Raw genomic sequence first — 12060 nt, forward strand, 5'->3', positions numbered from 1 at the left:
CTGCATTTGACATTTCAAGGCTTAGCTCAATCACCTTTCCCAAGAAGCATTCCGTGCGATCCCATCACCACACACACATGCACGCACACTCACGTGCTCACACGCTCATATGCATGCACACACATGCACACACATGTACACACTCATGCATTCACACATGCACACACGCACTTGCACACAACCACAGTACACACATACGTGCACAACTCACTCACTCATGCATGGACACACAACACATACTCACTCATACACATACACATACGCATGCACACAATCACATGCAGTCATACTCACTCAGCTGCAACACTCACATGCTCTCTCACACACAGTCTCCCCTCCCCCACTTTCTCCCACCTCTCTCATTTCTAGACTTCTCTGAGGGGCCAGAACAAACATTTACTGGCAACCTATGGGTGTCAGCCAAGGGGTCTGGTTCTTTCCACACTTCTCATGATGGTTTTTCTGGGTAGATATTATCACCCCATTGTACAGATGCATAAACTGAGCCTGGGGAGCTGATGGGGCCAAGACCTGAATGCAGGGTCCCAGGCCCTAACTTTACACCCTCCTTTTGGCACTTTTCATGGTCAGCTCAGTGTTTTTATCTGTCATAAACTCACTTTGTCCAGTTGGGGAAACTCCCCCACCCCAGGTCAGGACCGCGTTTTCTCCTTCTCTTACGTTGTCTATATCTGAAGATGCTCAATAAATTCTCTTAAATCAATGGCTTCGAATTCCGATGTCAAAGGGTAGTCTCAAAAGCCGAGGCTGTGTCCTTGTGCTGTTCCCTCTGCCTGGAAAGTCCCCCCATTCCACTCTCAGACTCACCCTTCAGGGTCCAGCCCTGGGGCCACCCTCAGAACCCCCCCAAATATCCCGTCCTCCATGACAGTGACACATAGTTTGGACCTCACCTCTCCATGGGATCCTTTCATGGTCATTTTTTTTTTTTTTTTTTTACTCATCTGTCTGCCCCATGGGACTAGACACTCGTTGGGGACAGAGCTGTCTCTGATTCACCTTTGGGGGCCCAGAGAGGCTTCTGGGGCCCACACAGAGTGGCTGCTGGAGAATGTGAAAGGAAGTGGCATGTACAATCCTGACTCTTCGGCACACACGCGTTTGGTGGTTCAATTCCCGTCCAGGGGGGCTGTCCTACCTGCTCCTGGGAGAAGGCTCTGGTGGAAAACGCCCTTTGAGTGCCTCTGCCTGACGCCTGCATTGCCCCTACGCATGCTGGCCTTCAGAGGCACCAGGTTGAGGAGGAGGCGGGGCTTGGTTGGTGCCCTTATCCATCTTCCTGGGCACTTACACCCTGAGTGGGCAGCTTATGAGCAGAGCCACCCAGTTTCCTTCTCTCTCCTTCATGCCCAGGATAGCTGGCTTGGTTGACCTTGGGGACCCAGGGCCCCTTCCCTTCCAGCATGGACATGGCAGCGAGTACAGATGAAAGCGTCCAAGAGACTGGCATCAGCCCTTTCTCTGCTGCCAGCCAGCACCCGCTCTGCCGTAGTTACACCACCTCTCTGGGCCTCAGTTTCCCTCTCTGTAACACCAGGAAGTTGGTCTCCCTGAGCCCAGGGCCCTCCCCAGCTGTGTCCTTCTGTGCCTGTGAGATTCTGAGAGCAGAGGCGGGAAAGCGAGATGGCCCCTCTTTCCCCACCTCCTCTCCCTGTCCCCCAGGGTCACCCCAAAGCCGCCCCCTCCCCATCTCCCTGGAACTTCCCTGCAGCTGCAGGCCTGGTGAGACAATTGGGTGTTTTAGAGAAATACATTTTTGGGCTAATTTGCCATGCATAAGTGTTTCTCTTACCCTTTAAAGGCAGAGAACAAAGAGGCCTTTCTGCACCCAGGCAGGCTGCTGGGGAAGGGACCGCAGCTGTACTGGGCCCACGACCCTCCCCCCCCATCCCTGTGAGCTCCCCACCACACCGCCCACCGCCCCCCAGGAGAGACAGCCTGGACTTTCCCAGCCTCCCTCAGCCCCCTGCCCCGGCTGCCTCTGAGGCCCCTCTGGCCCTGCCCCGCCCCAGCCCCCACCCTCCCACCAGCTGCCCCAGGCAAGAGGGAAAGTGTGTGGGTGGGAGGGTGGATGGGGAGGGGGCAGACAGGGAGACAGGGCAGCTCTCCACGTGGTGATGGCCTGGCTTGGTGTGTGTGTCAGAGTCCCTGTGGGTTTTGCAGTGGTCACAGGGTACGGGATGGTCAGTCACCAGTGTCCAATGAGGCATTCACTTCATTCATTCATGCATTCAACTAATCTCTACCGAGTTCCCACCATGAGCAGGTCTCAGGGTGTGCCTGTCCTGGGGGCATAGAGAGGGACTGATGATTACCGTGAAGCACACTAAGTTCATCTTCTTAGAGGAGGTGACACGTATGGCAGGGGGCTTCAGGAACAAAGGTGCAGAGGCATGAAAAGCAGGTGCACATCCTGCGTGGGGATGGGGGCCTGGTGCATAATGAGGGGACAGAGAGCTGACAGCAGCTTCCCTTGCTGGTTGTGATGGCCCTGAAGCTGGCGCTTTCTGCAGCAAGTCCTCCCTGGCCACGGTTCACCATCCGCACCTTTGCTCAGGCTGTTCCTTCCACCTGGAATGCTCTCTTCTTACTCTTTGATGTTCTGAGGCCACACCTCTTCTCTTTTGGGGGCCCCTTCTTGCTCCTCACCCTCTCCATCAGGACTCGGTCCTTCACTGTCTTTGCCTGTCTCCCCTGGCACACCCAGAGACAGATGCACGTGTGCACACACCTCACGGAGGGCTGCGAGCTTGCCAGCTCCCTGTCTGCACCCTCCCCCACCTTCAAAAGCTCACTGAGGGCAGGGAACTTAGGTATCTTCTCAGCACCCAGCACAGGGTGAGTGCACGGCCTTCAAGGAGCAAGGAGTGCTGGACTTCCCTCCTCTATACTCATAACAGCCATGACTAACGTTTACTGAGCACTTAATGCCTGCCAGACGCTGCGGGCAACATCGGTTATCACTCAGTAGTCACAACTTTTTAAGGTAGGCACTATTACCTACCACGGTCCTACAGATGGAGAAACTGCGATACGGAGAGGTTAGGATGTTGCTGAAGATCATCCAGCTTCCGGGGAGGGTCATCAGAGTCCGGGTATAAACCATCATGTCCACATTGCCCCAGAGCCTTCTGGGATGGATCTTCCGTCTGACATCTTGCAGCATGCTCTGTTCCTTCCATCCCTCAGCCCTGACTCTGCCCCATGTGCATGTGAGAGACGGGAAAACACTGGAGTTGAGTTGTAGGAGGTCACCCCATGAGAGTGCTGAGGGGCTCTGGGGACTTAGAGAGGCAGAGCCAGGGTGAGAGACTGGGGTCACTTCTTTCCTGCTGCATTGGGTGGGGGACAGCCATTGGTATTCAGGTTTCAGGACCGACAATGGATTTAGAGCCCCTTCTAACAATCCCACATGGACCCCTGCCATCAACATACCCGATGGCACGACTGACACCTCCCTGTGCTCCAAATGTTGGTGCAGGGTGACCGATGTGGGGCTTCATGGCCCTCCGTGGGCATGTGTGTGTGCACACTCATGCATCAGCCTCTGAGTGTGCCCATGTGTGGCATCCTGTGCATGTGTGTCTCTGGGTGTGCTTGGGAGATGGAGGGAGGACAGTGACCCCACAGCCACCTGCATCCTCAGTGTGTGACTGGGAGGAAGGGGCAGCCGCCTACCCCCTGCACACTGCCGCACAGACACACCCTCTGAGGGTTGGAATAAAACAGGCAGAGACCTGGATGTGGCTGTTTGCCCCGGGGGCTCAAGGGGGAGCCCTCGTTGTGATAGGCAGGCAGCTCTGGGCCTGTCTGAACAGGGACTCTGAGACTCACCAAGGGCCCTGCAAGCCCTGGCCGCTTCATCATAGCCCACTGATGGGCACTTATGGGTGGTGACTGTGTCCCTGGCTTGTGGACAGGGCCAGGGGTGGGTGGACAAGGCCTTTGCCCTTTCAGGGAAACCCACAGCCTGAGAGAAAAGAGTGCCCAGAAAAACGGAGCTCAGGGATCTGAGGCATGAGCAGTGTGGTCTGCTGTGTGTGTGTGTGTGTGTGTGTGTGTTTGCGGGGGCGGGGTGAGGGTGGTGAAGGCAGCTGAGGAAGGGGTGTCGCCCCGCTGGAAAGCTGGGAGATTAGGGAAGGAGACTTGAAGGTTAGAGACTGATGGGGGAGAGGGAGGGGCATCTGTTCACAGAATCCTAGAATGTGAGAGGTAGAAGGTCCTTGGAGATGACTTAGTTCAAGCCTAGTTTACACAGAGGGGAAAACAGGCCCAGGGAGAGGAGATGCCCAAGACAGTGACGGGGTCAATTCAACAAGCAGTTCCTAAGCCCATGGGGCACCAGGCTGAGGATTCAGCCTTAAATAAGGGCCTGCCCTGCCTCACTGGCTGTGGTGCTGTGGGTCTGTGGACACACAGACATAAGCACTACCCAGTACCATGAGTGTGACCATCAAAGCGTGTACAAGGCAGAGGGCTGAGGGGGTCCTGAGAACTATTATCCGGGCAAGACCTCTTGTCAGAGGTAGCATCTGGGTTGGGCTTTGAAGGATGAAGAGGAGTTCAAAAGGCTGAACAGGGAATGAAGGCATTAGTTTCCAAGTAACCTGGGTGGTTTGAGTTTATTCCTGTTTTTGCCATCCCTCAGGGCAGACACCAGTATGTCCTCCATTAAGACTCCATTCCCTCAGAGACTATAAGCAAGCTGGGATGGCAAGAGGGTTTGCTATGTTTCTTTTCTGAGCCAGGGATTGGATTCAATGTTTCCCAGGACCCCAGCCTCGGCCAAGACCCCAGTTCAGTCCCAGTTGCAGGGTCTTGATTCAATGCCCTTCCGTTCTAAGAACATTGATTGGGCATCGATTATGAATAAACCTTACAGGATGGGGAGGATTTCAAGAGATGAGGGAAGGGCATTCCAGAAGGGAACAGCATGTTCAAAGGTGTGGAGGCCGGAAAGCAAGGGCCTATTCAACAAGGGTCGTCTATTTCTGTGTGGCTAGAGTGTGGGGTAGAGGCCATGAGGGAGCAGTTCAAGATGCAGCTGGAAAGACTGGCTGGGGCAGGGGCTGAACAGTCCAGGGAAAGAGCTTGGGCTTTAATTTGTGGCAAGCAGGACATGCTAATAGATTTTCAGTGAAAGCAACTCCCCCAAAAGCCCAAGACTTGGCTGGAAACTTGAACCCAGAAGCCTGCAGGGAGCCCGGAGATGGGATCCCTGGGCAGTGGTGTGTTGGTAAACGCTTAACAATCCGCTCTGTCAGGGGACGGGGAGGCCATAGGGAGATGGACTGATAATTTTCACAATGTAAAAACTCCCACCAGGGCCAATGTCAAGCTTCCAAGGTGACATCAACAGGCTTGGAAAATTCCAGAGAATTTAACAATTGGCTCTCATGAGCTGGTCTGAGCTGACTCCGGCCCCCTGGGTCATAGGCTGTAGTTCCCAGTGCTCAAACCTCCTCCTCTCCTGGGTGACCTGCAAATGGGAACCCAGGATGGAGAAGTACCCCGGAGGACCCGCTCTGTGGTGTGTCCAAGCTCAGGGGCTCTGCCATGGTCTGAGACCGCAGGTTCTGTGGGCTTGGGCCTTGGCTCAGCTGTTCACGTGCTAGGTGACTGAGGCCAACCCCTCACTCCTCTGGGCTAACTCCCTTTGTAGGATCACTGCTGGGTTGAGAAGATGACACGTGGGGAAGACAGGGTGGGGGCAGGATTGAGCTGGGAAGGCCTCAGGAGCAGGGCAACTGTTCCCTGGGGATAGGGGTCAGGCCCTCACTCCTCCCCCACCCCCCAGCTCAGCTGCTTGAAAATCCATCAGATTATCAGTAGGTGGTGGGGCAGGCAGGGTCCTGTGAAGAGAGGGGACTGGGGACAGGGTAGGGGGCAGGAAAAGCCACTTGGGAAGCCCCGGGCTACAGCCCACCGGTGCCTCAAACCCTGCCAATGGCAAGGTGGATTTCTGGGCCTTGACACATGTTGGTCCCTCTGCCTGGTGCCACCCCCTTCCTCCCTGTCACTTGGAAAACTCCTAGTCCTCCATCAGGCCTCAGTCCCAGCATATCTCTTCCAAGAAGCAGGGGTTAAGAGCACGAGTTTGGGCCTCATCAGACCTGTGAGGTCCTGGGCAACCTGCTCAGTCTTTCTCAACCTCATGTATAAAATGGGGACAATGATGATACGTAGCTTGTAGGATGGTTGCAAGGGTTACATGAAATGCACTTGGCACAAATGGCCCCACTTTTGATAATTGGGGTTATTCTTCTTCTTTGGTTACTCCTTCTGCTCCCGCGTCTTGGCCCTGAGTCCCCACATACCTTATGGGATCTCGTTTGATCAGGTTGTGATTATGGCCAACGTCTGTCTCTCCCACACGACAGTGAACCAACCCCTGAGGGTTGGGACTGGGTCTGATTTGCCTCCGAGGCCCCAGAGCCCAGCCCGGGGCCGGTCCAGCACAGGCTTCACACTGTTTTAGGTGAGGGACTGACCCTGGCCAGGACTCCAGCCTCAGCCCTGACACCGACCCACGCGGCATACTGGCCAGGGGGCTGCTCCTCGTGGAGCCTGTGTTTCCTCATGTGTGACCTGGATGATCTCAGGTCGCTTCCAGCCAAAAATGCTGTGAGTCTATGTCCCAAACCCGAGTCACCATCCTGTCCCCAAAGCAGCCCCCACCCGCTTCCCTGCCCCATCAATGGCTCCACTGTTCTCCCAAGACCCAGGCGTGAAACTTCGGAGTAATTTTTGACTCATCCGCCCCTTTATCCCCCCACGGCTAATCATCGCCCGCGACAGTTTTTCCTTCAAAATGTTGCTCACATCCGTTGTCCCCTCCCTGGGATTCTAGTCCCCTCTGTCTGAAATCTAGTTGATTTTGTCCACTTTCTAACTGGCCGTGTCCCCTCCCCTTCCATCATGGTCATCTCCCCAGCAGCGCTCCTGAAATTCCACCATCATGTTCCTCCTAGAAATGTACAGCTGCTACCTGGCAGGGGCTGAGCTGCCCTTGAACCTGTCACCAAGGAGCCAAGCTGCTCCTTCAGGCTGAGCAGGCCCAAGAGAGACTGGGGTCTCAGTCTTGGGGGAGGAAGGGGCCCTGAGTGCAGTATGGGGACACCACAGTAACCTTTGACCCTGCCCACGTTGCTGCAGGTCATCTCCCCAGCCAGCTCTCCCAGCACTCACGCTCACGCTCTCGCTCTCGCTCACGTTCATGCACGTTCACGCGCAGCTCCACATGCACCCCTACTCAGGCACACCTGTTGAGCTCAGCTTTGTTAGGCCAAGCATGAGGCAGGGACTCCAAGATGATACGACACAGGCCCTGCCCACACTCACTCACACTCTCACTGGGCACGCTAAGGTGGAAAGGGGATGTATAGGGTGGTGAACACTGCTCATTTAGCCCGAATCAGGAAGCTTCACGGAGGAGAGGCCGCTGAACTGGGTCTTGGAGATTGAGAAAGAGTTCTGTGAAAGAATCATGTTTCAGGCTGGAGTGCGGCCTGTCCATGGAGTTGGCAGAGGCGCCAGAAGGCATTTGAGGTGGACGGTGCTGGGAGGGCTGGGGGAGGGGCCTTCCGCCGGACAGGGGTGAGCTATCTTGGGGACTTCTTATTGCCATCTGTAATTCATGTCCCCTGAATGGAGCTGACTCCCCCAACCTGGGAGGCAACTCCTCTCTGTGAAAATCAAAGTGACCATCTGTGGGCCCAGCACTTTCCAGCTGACATGGTGCTGTCCTTCCTAGTTCCTTGTCTTTCTTTACCAGCACTGTGAAGTGAGACTGGCCAGGACCTAAAGCTCCTATTTTACAGATGAGGAAGGTGAGGCTCACAGAAGGGAAGTGAGCAACTCATCTTTGGCGGAGCCAGGCCTGGAATTTCTCGGATGACCGGAGTCTAGAGGTTGGGAGGGAAGGGAAGGAGGGGAGGGCTCTGGTGCCCAGGCCCTCCAAGGGAGGGGCTGGCTCTGTGGGACCAGATGGGGTGACAGGCCCAGCAGGCTGGGATGGAAGATCATACCCACTGGGTCTTGCCAAGGCTAACCACGCTGGGCTGGCACGCTTCTGTGGCTGAGCCCCTCCTGGGTGCTTTGGAAAGGGGGGGCGGTTCTGGCCTGAGGGAGCAGGAGGGACTGGGTGGCGGATTTGTGTTTCCACTTGATTCCCTGAGTTGTTTTCCGAGAGCTGGGGCAGGATCCCGAGGGGCAGGGCGGAGGTGGGGGGGCCCCCGGAAGGCGCTGTGGCCTGGCTGCCCGCTCCCCATGTGACAGCCTTGCCTGACGACAGCGCCTTGTGGAAGGGCCTCAAGGCTTCTGTCCTGCACTTGCCTGGTGAGTGTGTGACGTGGACCAGGGCACAGGGCCCACACTGGGTGACTTCCCGCGTGACCCGCACCGTCTCCAGTACAATTTCCACTGGGGCCCAACCCCTTTGACCGTGAAGTGAGAGAAGCTTGTGGCTGCCGCCTGAGCCCTCACTTCAGTGCAACCCCAGGGGGCAGTACCTGGGTGCCCTGAAACCATGCGACCCCAGTTCTCCCAGTTCCCCACCCACCTCCCCAGTTGCCCCTTCTCAGCTCCGTGCCAGTTCCCCTTCCGCCGACTCCTCCCATCACCATTTTGGGCCTGCTGCCTTGTCACTGGCCATTTGTCCCCTGACTTTCCCAGGCCTAGCCATGCTGGGCTCCCTGTCCCCACTGGTTATCTTTCCTGCCCAAGTTCTGGCCGCTGGGCCTCAGGCCTGTCCTTCCACTCACCCATGTGTTCCGGTCCTGTTAGTGCCTTCTCAGACCACGAGGGGTGGGGTCAGCCACTCCTGGCCGTACAATCTGCTTGGCCCCCTCCTGGCTGTGTGTGGTGGCAGGAGAGTCCCAGCCTTCTCTGGGCTACAGCTTCCTCCTCCGTGAAGCGGGGGTGATAGTAAGGAAATCAGGGACCTCCCAGCACTGGATCTAAGGAGACAGAGGCACCTGGCACAGGGTGGGGTAGGCTGGGGGAGGGAATGGAAGAGCTCAAAGGAGCCAGCGCTCTCTCCAAGTTAGAATCTCAGCTGGACAACTGGACAAAGATGACATCTCTTTGAGCTTTGGTTTCTCTTCTGTCAAATGGGCATAATAATAGTGACTTCCCCTTGGGACAGAATGAACTACTCCCAGGGGAAGGATTCTCAGCTCTATTTGGGGTTCAGGAAGGGCTTACCAGGGGGCTGTGAGGCATAGCTCTGCATAGTGAGTCAAAATCAGCCAGCAAAGGCACTGCGAGGCTGTTCCGGGGGAAGGGCTGGGCCTGAGCAGAGGCAGGAGCGGGAAACCCAGAGCTTTAAGCCAGAGGCTGGGGACATGGAGGTAAGACTTGGGGTTCTGGCCTAGGAGGAGCTGGGGCTTTCTGGGATCCCACCCCAGTCTCCCCCAACACCTTCCCATCCAGTGGGCTGATGTCATCGTTCCTCTTCTCTAAGCTGGCTCTTCCCTCTGTGCCTTTCCTTGTGCCGGTCCTTCTGCCTACAAGCCCTTCCACACCTGTTGGCCTACGCAAACCCCATCCATCCCCCATGATCCACACACAACTGCTTCCTCCAGGAAGCCTTCCTTGCCCATGCCATGGCCATCTCCCCCCCCACCCCCCACACACACCTCTTTCCTTTTCTCCTTTGCAGCACTGCCTGCCGCACAAATCCACTGAGTTGGATCATGCTGTAAATGGCACACAGGCCTGGAACTCAGCTGGAGCCCAATGAGTATGTATTAACCGTCGCTATAGCAGCCTCCATGCGAGCTTTACACCCATGCAGTGCCTGCACACCTTTCACCTCACCTGATCCTCGCCACCATCCTATGGGGCTAGAAGGGATGGGGGCCCATTTGACAGATGAGGATGCAGAGGCCCGAGAGGCCAGGGGCTGCCTAGGAGCCCACAGCAAGTCAGTGGGGGCAGACAGGAGCACAAGGGTCTCTCTCTCTCTCACCGGCCCCAAGGTGCCTGGCCCAGGGCTGAGGCCTTGTAGGGGCATGTTTCCTTTCCGTTCAGTTGGAACCCCTAAGTCTGTCATGTTTGTGTCCCTTGGGTCACACAGCCTCCATCTCTTACCCACTGGCCAGTCTGCCATCTGGAGCTCCACTGATACTGTCATTACCTTCTGTAGCACCTGCCCCACTGTTCCAGGCCCTTGACCCTGGATGAGCTGAGGGGCATCGGGAACATGTAGAGGGCACAGGAAAGCCCTGGCACTAGGGCACAGGAGGTGCTGCCCTTCCCCTCTGGTGACCATGAGCCACCACTCCCCTCTCAGAACCCCTGTTTCCTCCCCTGAAGAATGAGCTGCCTCCTTTCATGCACCCACCAAACCTGCGAGGTGCATGCTGTTTCATAGATGAGGAAACCGAGGCTCGGGGGCCAGGGACCTGCCAAAGGTGGAGGCAGCCGTGAGCCCAGCTTTTCTGGGCCATTTGTAATGTCACAGCATGATGGGGCTGGGGGTTGAGGGGAAGGGAATGTCCCGAGAGCTCTTTGTGAAGCTTTAAACACTGCCTGAAGAAGAGGCTTCCTTCTTCAACCAGGGTGTCCACGGGCAGGGTTCGCCCTCCAGTGGTTCCACCTCAGGTGCCAGGAACCCCACTGTTATGAACGGTTCAGGGGGCAACCTTGCTCTCTGTAGGACCCTGCCTGTCCTAAAGGATCAGGGCCTCATCGGAACACTCTTCCCCCAAATAGCCTTCCTCTCTTCGTTCAGATCTTTGTCAAATGTCACACCCTCCAAGGGGCCTTTCCTGACCACCATGTCTAACGTAACACCCCTCCTGTCACTCTCTGCCTTTAACCTGCTTTGTCATCATAGAACTTGTGGCCACCTGCCATTAGTTGGTGTATTTACTTGTCCGTCTCTCTGACAAGAACATCTGCTCCCTGAGGGCAGGAGTGCTCTGTTTTGTTCACTGCTGTAGCCCCAGAGCTGGGACAGTGCTTGGCACACGGCCAGTGCTCAACCTGTATTTGTGGAAGTAAAGGAGGGACGGAGAGGGGGAGGATGGAAGGACCTTTTTCTTCAACTGAGAGCAATCTACTGCCTTTTATTCATGGAGCGCCTCCCACGTGCGGCCTTGTGTTACATACTTTTTGAACAAGTAGTGTCAGCAGGGATCACAGCAGCTCACTTGAACCAGGCTGGTCTGAGGTAGCAGCGGTCATTAAGTGAATACATGTGAAGTGCCCAGAGCACAGTGGTTTCTTTTAGTATCATCTGCCCTATTATCAGATGTGGTCTCTAGGAGCCTGAGAACCAGGGCTGGTGGGTAGACGGTGGGGGAAGGGGAGAAAGCTGGGTGAGGATGAAAGAGATTTAATTAAATTTTAGGAAGAACTTTCTAACAGACAAAACTGTGCAAAGACGGAAGGGACGTCCTTAGGAGGAAATACACTCCCCGTGTGCGAAAGGAGGGAAGGAGAAGCTGGGTGGCCTCGGGACCGGGACCCTGGGACCTGAAGCCAGAGATGCAAGGATTCAGGGAGATCCCCTCAAGGTAGGGTGGGCCAGGTCCCGGGGCTTGGAGTGAGCAGGGGTCAAGCGCATCTGACCAGGCCCAGGCAGTAGAAGCCACGGTTCCGGTCCCCGGGTCCAAAGGCTGTTGGGACTTGGCAAAGCAGCCATGTTGGGACTCTGGTCCCATCAATGCAGACCAGTCTAGGAGACAGGAAGTCACCCAGCTCCAGCCCAAAAGACCCCCAAGTGCGCCCTTACTGTCTCCCCACCTCCCACAGTGGCCTGGGGCCCATGGGGTTAACTCTCTCCCTGTCTCTCTCTGCTCCAAGTTGTTTTCCAAGCGAGGCAGAGAATGCTTCTCTTGTTACCAACATGGCTTCTGGGCATTGGGTAATGTGCTCGCTCGTCTCCCTGCCCTGCTCCACAAAGGGGCCTTTTGTTCCTCTCCCTGCCCCTCTCTCTCTGGCTCTTCCCCGGCCCCCCACCCACCCCAACTCCCTCCTCCCTGCACCTCCCGCCCCACGCTGCACCCCTGGGCTGTGAAGAGTGACCGTGGC

The sequence above is a fragment of the Hipposideros armiger genome, unplaced genomic scaffold (assembly GCF_001890085.2).
Source record: "Hipposideros armiger isolate ML-2016 unplaced genomic scaffold, ASM189008v1 scaffold_426, whole genome shotgun sequence".
Taxonomy (NCBI): domain Eukaryota; kingdom Metazoa; phylum Chordata; class Mammalia; order Chiroptera; family Hipposideridae; genus Hipposideros; species Hipposideros armiger.